The sequence below is a fragment of the Macaca fascicularis genome, chromosome 4 (assembly GCF_037993035.2).
Source record: "Macaca fascicularis isolate 582-1 chromosome 4, T2T-MFA8v1.1".
Lineage (NCBI taxonomy): Eukaryota > Metazoa > Chordata > Mammalia > Primates > Cercopithecidae > Macaca > Macaca fascicularis.
The window spans coordinates 145,980,655-145,989,685 of NC_088378.1; the positions used below are offsets into that span (position 1 = coordinate 145,980,655).

Here is a 9,031-nt window from a genome sequence, read left to right on the forward strand (position 1 = left end):
TCGCTAGCCCCTCTTGAAGGAGAATGGGATCCCGGACGAGTCCCTAAGATCTGCTGGAAACAAGTGCTCGGTGTAGCCATAAGAAACTCGCACTTAGAAGGAAGATTCCTCAGCAAGGCACCTTTACTTCTGCGGAAGGGTGCTCCTTGCCTGTTACAATTGCAAGAGAACACCAAACAAAGGAGGGAAGGAGTTTTTAATCCTAACGCAGTTCCCGTTTCTGTGTCCTTCCCCTATTGGCTGGGGTTGGACCACACAATCTAAGCTGATCTCGACTGGCTAAGACTTAAACTTTTGCAAATACGGTAAAAACTGGATTTGCGAAAAAAAAAAGAAGAAGGTGTGGGGGGGAGGGGGTAGGATTGATGTACAACTTTTACAGTTTATGACCAGAAAGTTGAGTCATTGAAAAGGAACTTAGTTGTGAAAACACGCTGAGTTGCCTGACCCAGCCCTGGGCTCAGTTCCTCCCAGATACGGCGTTTATCATGGGTGTAGATAATGGTGACTTCCCTTGTCTTAGATTTGGGGTCCTTGATCTTCCCGGGACGTAAGGAGTCAGAGACTCTTGAATAAAAGAGCCGTCCCGCTGGTCCTTTCATTTACGCCGATCCCAGCCCGCCACTCACCAATTGCCCGGCGCCCGGGACTGCAGGGCCAAGTCTGATTTTATCGTTTGTGGAGCTTCAAGCTTAGGAAGCACAGCTGTGAATTTCGGGTCCTGGTGACTGCGGAACCACAGCGAGGCCAGGAGGCGAGAGTGCACTTTCCTAGGTTCCGAGGCCGAGGAGCCCACCTGGCTGGAACGGTCTCAAGGAGCAGAGAGGAATCAGCACCCTCCGAGTCCTCCGAACCTGCGGCGGCTCTGCAGTCGGTTCCGTGAGGAACTGGCAGCGATCGCAAGCTTGGAGTTGCTTTTTGGTTTGTTCTGAGTCCTTCACCTGGTGAGGGGAAGGAAGCCCTGCTTGGGGTCGTTGAATCTGAGTTTTCTCCAGTCAGAATCAGTGGTTTGAGATTGTTTTCCCTGAAAAAGAATGGTTTACCTGTGCCTACAGGGAGGAGTTCTCCTTTTCTTAAAAAAAATATATTTTATTAATAAAAGGGAAAGTAACATTTCTGTTACAAAGAAAAAAAAAAATCAGAGGACATGGATCGGATATGATTTAAGTAAACATAAGAAGAAATCATCACGTCAAGGCGGCCGGTTAGCTCAGCTGGTTAGAGCGTGGTGCTAATAACGCCAAGGTCGCGGGTTCGATCCCCGTACGGGCCACTTAGTTGTTTTTTCTTTTTTTCCCCTCCCTTCCTTTTTCGTTTTTACTTTAAACCGACCACATGTCCCTTGTAAAGTTCGGTTTTACATCAAACTCCAGAGCCTCGCCTATCCATTTATAAATGTAGTTGCACTAACTAGACAGGAATTTTTTTCTTTACTTCACTTTTTTTTTTTTTTTTTTTAAATCGACCCCACCTAGCTTGTATACTATGGTCTTATATCCAACTCCAGAGTTCTGCCTATACATTTGTAAATGTGGTTGCAATAGCTAGACAAGCATTAGATTTGTACGTTTTCTGTTCTTTTGAAGAAATAAGATACCAGTTAGGATGAAGAGGGTTTTTTTTGTTTGTTTTGTTTGTTTTTGAGACAGATTCTTGCTCTGACGCCCAGACTGGAGTGCAGTGGCACAATCTTGGCTCACTGCAACCTCCACCTCCCAGGTTCAAGCAATTCTCCTGCCTCAGCCTCCCAAGTAGCTGGGATTACAGGAGTGTGCCACCATGCCCGGTTAATTTTTGTATCTTAGTAGAGACGGGGTTTCGCCATGTTGACCAGGCTGGTCTTGAACTCCTGACCTCAGGTCATCCTCCTGCCTTGGCCTCCCAAAGTACTGAGATTACAGGCATGAGCCACCGTGCCAGGCCAGGATGGAGAGTTTTTAAAGGAAATTCAGTGAGGTGCGTGGGTGATTTTAGGAATGGGGAAAATAAGAATTCAATAATATCTTGTATTATTTTGCAAAAAAGACTTTCTGAGATGATACTATTTTGACATATTTTAAGCTTTTGAAAGAGATCATATTGATTCTTCCCCTAGTTGATCGCTTAGTTGGTTAAATTGTTGTGTTTGTAGCTTTGAGGGTGAGGGTTCAGTCTATGCGGGAAAAAGCCAGACTTGTGACATTGCTTTCTGCCAAGCTCCAGGCTTGCAACCAGAACTGCTCAGCATTAAAATGGATCTGTGGTTAGCCTTTGGCTTATATTTGACAGCCGTTCTCGATGTGGACCATACCAAGCCATTTATGATGTGGCCCTTACCAAGTCATTTACAATTCATTAAACAATTTTTGAACATATATCATAAAAGCGATAGGTTTGAAATTTGACGAAAATGGAGTACATGGTGGGAGATAGGAAGGCCAGAGCCTCTGGGGCCACTCTAAGGCTTAGCATCTCGCTCTTCCTGTCCTGTGCTTTTCTTGGAGTCTGGTCACTGGGTCCCCATGTGCCTGGCACGTGTCTCATTTACATTTCTTCCTTCACTCCTCATCCTCCCAACATATTTTTACCCTTCTCTTATTTTAAAACATGGGTTGCTATGAAAATGACATTAACAATATTGATAAATAATGAGGTAAATAATGGCTCAAAAACAGCGCCAAGGACGTAGTGGGTGAACCACAAAGAGAAGGGGCTCCCTCTGTTTTGCTCAGTGCTGCATTTTTCACGTCAAGAACAGTAAGTAGCTCAAAGTCAGCGACTGAAAAAGGTTAATTTAGAATGAATTAATAAACAGTACCTACTACTTAGTCCATTGTATATTAGATGATATATACAGATTTAAGTATAAGAAGGATTCCACAGGCAGTTGCTGACTTTGAAAACGAAGGGAGCCACCAGCCAGAGAACTCAGGCATCTGCTAGAAACTGCGAACAACCTGTAAACCGATATCTCAGTCCTACAGCTGCAGGGAACTGAATGCTGCTGACGACCTGAGTGAGTTTGAAAATGAATTCTCCCCTAGAGCCTCCATAAGGGACATGGCAGGGCCTGCTGACATTTTGGTATTAGTTTGATGACACCCTGCCAGACTTATAATGCACAGAACTGTGTGATAATAAATGGATGTTGTTTTAAGCTATTGAATTTGTGGTAGTTCGTTAAAGAAGTAATAGAAAAACTAACAAAACAAGAAATTGTTAACCCACCCACACTTCCTACTGTCTATCCTGGGTTATCTTCCTCTCTTCAGTGCATTGTAAGATGAAATATGGTTTTAAAATGAGAGACAATAATTTTCAACATCAACACAGTAAGAATGAAAAGAAAAATAAAGCTTCTTTTGATCTTAAAAATTAAGGATATATATACATATATATGATAAGTTAATACATTCACATAAACAGTAACTAAAAGTGAAAAATTTCTTCTTCCTCATAGCCCACATCTGCCCAGTTCTTGGCATTCTCAGAACTACCTCCCATATATGATGACAATTCTTAGTTTCCTATGTATTCTCCTCAGTGTTCTTTGTGCAATAGGTGCAGATATACATAATACATTTTACTTTTCCTTTCTAGTTATGGAAAATGTAACATTATACATACTATTTTACATTGTGCTTTTTTCACTTGATATGTCTTGGAGGTGTCTAATTTAGCAACACTTGTAATGCTTTCAAACAGCATTATATACTGTACAGAAATAAAACTTCTTTCTTTCTTTCTTTTTTTTTTTTTTTATATGGAGTTTCCATCTTGTCGCCCAGTCTGGAGTACAGTGGTGTGATCTCGGCTCACTGCATCTTCCACCTCCTGGGCTCAAGTGATTCTCCTGCCTCAGCCTCCCGAACGGCTGGAATTACAGGCGTCTGCCACCATGCCCTACTAATTTTTGTATTTTTAGTAGACACGGGGTTTTGCCATGTTGGCCAGGCTGGTGTCGAGCTCCTGACTTCGGGTGATACCTGTTGTGGGAAGTCAGGAACCCCGAACGGAGGGACCAGCTGTAGTCATGGCAGAAGAACATAAATTGTGAAGATTTCATGGACATTTATTAGTTCCTTAAATTAATACTTTTATAATTTCTTACACCTGTCTTTACTGCAATCTCTGAACATAAATTGTGAAGATTTCATGGACATTTATCACTCTTGTGATTTCCTATGCCTGTCTTTACTTTAATCTCTTAATCCTGTCATCTTTGTAAGTTGAAGATGAATGTCACCTCAGGACCCTGTGAATTGCGTTAACTGCACAAATTGTTCATAGAGCATGTGTGTTTGAACAAAATGAAATCTGGGCACCTTAAGAACAGGATAACAGCGATTTGCAGGGAACAAGGGAGATAACCTTAAAGTCTGGCTGCCTGTGGGCCGGGCAGGACAGAGCCATATTTCTCTTATTACCAAAAATGGGTAAGAGAAATATCGCTGCATTCTTTCCCCAGTAAGGAATATTAACAATTAACAGCCCTGGGAAAAGAATGCATTCCCAGGGGAGGCCTCTGAAACGGCCGCCCTGGGAGTGTCTGCCTTTATGCAGATGTAGATAGGGATGAAACACACCTAGTCTCCTGCAGTGCCCCCAGGCTTGCTAGGATTATGAAATTCCAGCCTGGCAAATTCTAGTCAGACCAGTTCTCTGCTCTTGAACCCTGTTAAAATGTTTATTAATGACAATGTGTACACAGCGGGAAATGGAAGTTCATTACTGATTCTAGTTTCACCCTGTCCTTGTGATCTCGCCCTGACCTCCTGCCTTGTGATCTTTTGTTGCCCTTGAAGCATGTGATCTCTGTGACCCACACTTTATTCGTACACTCCTCCTCTTTTGAAAATTGCTAATAAAAACTTGCTAGTTTTGCGGCTTGCGGGGCATCATGAAACCTGCTGACATGTGATGCCTTCCCCGGACACCCAGCTTTAAAATTTCTCTCTTTTGTACTTTTTCCCTTTATTTCTCAGATAGGCCAACACTTAGGGAAAATAGAAAATGACTCACATAGAATTATTGGGGGCAGGTTCCCCCGATAAATACCCCCCAACCTCGGCCTCCCAAAGTGCTGGGATTACAGGTGTGAGCCACTGAGCTTGGCCGAATCTAGACCCTTTAAGTGCATCCCACCACTGAGGATAGGAAGTATACAAGCAGTATTGGAGAGAGAGAGAAGATTACACCTTTACTTTAATAATATGAATAAAACTCTGTATGAAGTCATGTGATATTCCAAAGAGTCTTCAAGTAGGGGATCCATAACACTCTGTTGATCAAAGGAAATTACATATTAATTTGTTAAAAGATGGCTTTCAGAAAAAGCTAAATCTGTGGCTCTCATACAGATATAAAAATAAGCATATGATCAAAAAGAATAAAATGCTTCAGAATAAATTTAACCAAGGAGATGCAAGAATTGTACTCTAGAAAATACAAAACATTGCTGAAAGAAATTAAAGAAGATGTTAGAGTGCTCGTGCAATTAAAACAAACACCAACAAGGAGGCACTAAGGCTACTCTGACACTGCTGGTCTGTAGTGCCAGAAGTCTTATTGATGCAAAGTGTAAGTAAATTATATTTTAATGAAAAGGTAGATAAAACATTGTACAACAGTATTCTAGGCCACCAACAAAACTATGACAGAAATCTGGGCATGGTGGCTTAGGTCTGTATTCCCAGCACTTTGGGAGGCTGAGGTGGGTGGATCACTTGAGGTCAGGAGTTTGAGACCAGCCATGGACAACATGGCCAAAACCCATCTCTACTAAAAACACAAACAAACAAACAAACAAAAGCCAAGCATATTGGTGTGTGCCCGTATAGCTACTCAGGAGGCTGAGGCATGAGAATCTCTTGAACCCAGGAGCAGAAGCTGCAGTAAGCCGAGATCACGCCACTACACTCCAGCCTGTGTGACAGATATGAGACCCTGCCTTTAAAAAAAAGAAAAAGAAAAGAAAAAGAAAAAGAAAAGGAAGCTGTAACAGACACACTAAAAGCCCTCCAACTTTAACTTGTAACATAGCTTCATTCTCAAAGCTGACTCCTTTTTTCTTTTTCCTGAGTGTAGAACAGTTTAGATTTCAAACAGCTCCTTGACACTGCTTTTCATGTCCAAACCAGACATTTTATTGTAATTTGATAAAAGGCCTCTTCCCCTCCTCCCCTACACAAACAAATACACCCCCACCACACAGACTGAATCTTGCCCTCATACCCCAAGGTAATGAGTGAATTATGCTTAGGTCCTCGTAAAGAAAATCTTGGGATGGCGAAGGGGCTTGGCAGCAAGAAACAAAACAAAACAAAACACAATTTTGGATATGACTTTTTTTTCTTTTTTTAGATGGAGTCTCACTCTGTTGCCCAGGATGGAGTGCAGTGGTGTGATCTTGACTCACTGCAACCTCCGCCTCCCACGTTCAAGTGATTCTCCTGCCTCAGCCTCCTGAGTAGCTGGAATTACAGGTATGTGCCACCACGCCCTGCTTATTTTTGTATTTTTAGTAGAGACAAGGTTTCACCATGTTGGTCAGGCTGGTCTCAATCTCCTGACCTCAGATGATCTGCCGCCTCGGCCTCCCAAAGTGCTGGGATTTACAGGCGTGAGTCATCATGCCCCGCCTGTATATGACTTTTAAAACAAGAGGACAACACAGTATTTTTCAAAATTGTGTATAGCGCCTATGCATGGACAAAGCAAGTGTGGCACGTATTTGCATAATGTTTAATTTAAAAAATTTATTCTTTAAAAATCTTCAGGATTATGTCTATTTTGCTGTGCATTTTCTTTCACTTTGCTTTATCTTTCCAGGGTTGAGGTTGGGTTAAAAGGTGTGTTGGTTTAGTACCTCTGTAAGACCTAACTAGAGTTCTTTCACTTTTCCAAGGTAAGAACATTCCTAATTAGAATTAGGAAGAAACTTTTATTTTTTTTTAAATAGGAAATTAAAGAAGATGTAAATAAAAGAAAAGGCATGTGTATTAGTGAAGGTTCTCCCCAGGAACAGAGCCAATAGGATGTGTGTGTGTGTGTGTGTGTGTGCATGTGTGAGTGTGTGTGTATATATGTATGTATACAGGAGGGGGGATTTATTTTCAGGAACTGATTTCTGCAACTGTGGAAACAAGTTTAAAATCTTCTTGGTAGGGCAGCAGGCTGGGGACCCAGGGAAGAATTGATGATACAGCTGGAGTCTGAAGGCATTCTGCTGACAGAATTCTTTTTTCCTTAGGAAACATCAGTTTTTTTCCTCTTCAGCTGATTGAATGAGGCCCATTCACATTATGGAGAGCAATCTGTTTGACTCAAAGTCTACAGATATAAGTGCTTATCCCACCCAAAAAATACCTCTACAGGAATATCTAGAATAGTATTTAACTAAATATTTGGGTACTGTGGTCTAGCCAAGTTGACACATAAAATTAACCATTACAATATCCCATGTTCAAAGATTGGAAGACTTAGTATTATTAAAATGGCAATTCTGCCCCAAAGCTATCTAAAGGTTTAATGCAATCCCTATTAATATCCTAATAACTTTTTTTTTTCAGAAATGGAAAGGCTGATTCTAAAATTCATATGTTTTTGCTATCAAAAGAAAAACAGGCTGGGCTTGGTGGCTCACGTCTGTAATCCTAGCATTTTGGGAGGCAGAGATGGGCAGATCACTTGAGGTCAGGAGTTCAAGACCAACCTGGCCAACGTGGTGAAACCTGTCTTTACTAAAAATACAAAAATTAGCCAGGCATGGTGGTGTGTACCTGTAGTCCCAGCTACTTGGGAGGTTGAGGCAGGAGAATCACTTGAACCCGGGAGGTGGAGGTTGCAATGAGCCAAGACCATGCCACTGTACTCCAGCTTGGGCGACCGAGTGAGACTCCATCTCAAAAAAAAAAAAAAAAAAAGAAAAACAAAGTTGGAGAACTTGTACTTTCTGATTTCTAAAGATACCATGAAACTACAATAATAAAAATAGTGCAGTGCTAGCATAAAGATAGACATATAGATCAATGAGAGTTCAGGAATAAAGTCATATACTTATGACCAATTAATTTTTGACAAGGGCCAGCAAGACAGTTCAATGAGAGAAAGAATAATCTCTTCAACAAATGGGGTTGGGATAACTGAAAATTCACATGCAAAACTTTGAAAGTGGATCCCTACCTTATACCATACAGAAAATCTAAATCAAAATGGATCAAAGACTTAAATGAAAGAGCTAGAACTACAAAATTCCTAGAAGAAAAAATAGGAATAAATCTTCATGACCTTCAATGTGACAATGGCTTCATAGATATGACACTAAAAGTGCCTGCAACAAAAAGAAAAATAGACACATTGGACTTCTTGAAATTAGAAACTTTTGTGGATCAGAGGACGTATCAGAAGAGTGAAAAGGCAACCTGAAGAATAACAGAAAGGCCGGGTATAGTGGCTCACACCTATAATCCCAGCACTTTGGGAGGCTGAGGTGGGCAGATCACGAGGTCAGGAGTTCAAGACCAGCCTGGCCAACGTAATGAAACCCCATCACTACTAAAAATACAAAAAATTAGCCGGGAGGCAGGAGAATCACTCGAACCTGGGAGGTGGAGGTTGCAGTTACAGTAGATCATGCCACTGTACTCCAGCCTGGGCGACAGTGCAGGACTCTGTCTCTTTTTTTTTTTTTTTTTTTTTGAGACGGAGTCTCGCTCTGTCACCCAGGCTGGAGTACAGTGGCCGGATCTCAGCTCACTGCAAGCTCCGCCTCCCGGGTTTACGCCATTCTCCTGCCTCAGCCTCCGGAGTAGCTGGGACTACAGGCGCCCGCCACCACGCCCGGCTAATTTTTTGTATTTTTAGTAGAGACGGGGTTTCACCGTGTTAGCCCGGATGGTCTTGATCTCCTGACCTCGTGATCCGCCCGTCTCGGCCTCCCAAAGTGCTGGGATTACAGGCTTGAGCCACCGCGCCCGGCAGGACTCTGTCTCAAAAAAAAAAAAAAAGAATGACAGAAAATATTTATAAATCATATATCTGGTAAGGGTCT

General features: G+C 42.0%; 1 non-coding gene across 1 annotated transcript; it reads left to right on the plus strand.

The window, feature by feature from the left end:
* The first annotated feature begins 1,199 nt into the window (after positions 1–1,199).
* On the plus strand, positions 1,200–1,273 carry TRNAI-AAU (transfer RNA isoleucine (anticodon AAU)). Its single transcript has one exon. It is a non-coding gene; the product is annotated as a tRNA-Ile (tRNA).
* The last annotated feature ends 7,758 nt before the right edge of the window (positions 1,274–9,031 follow it).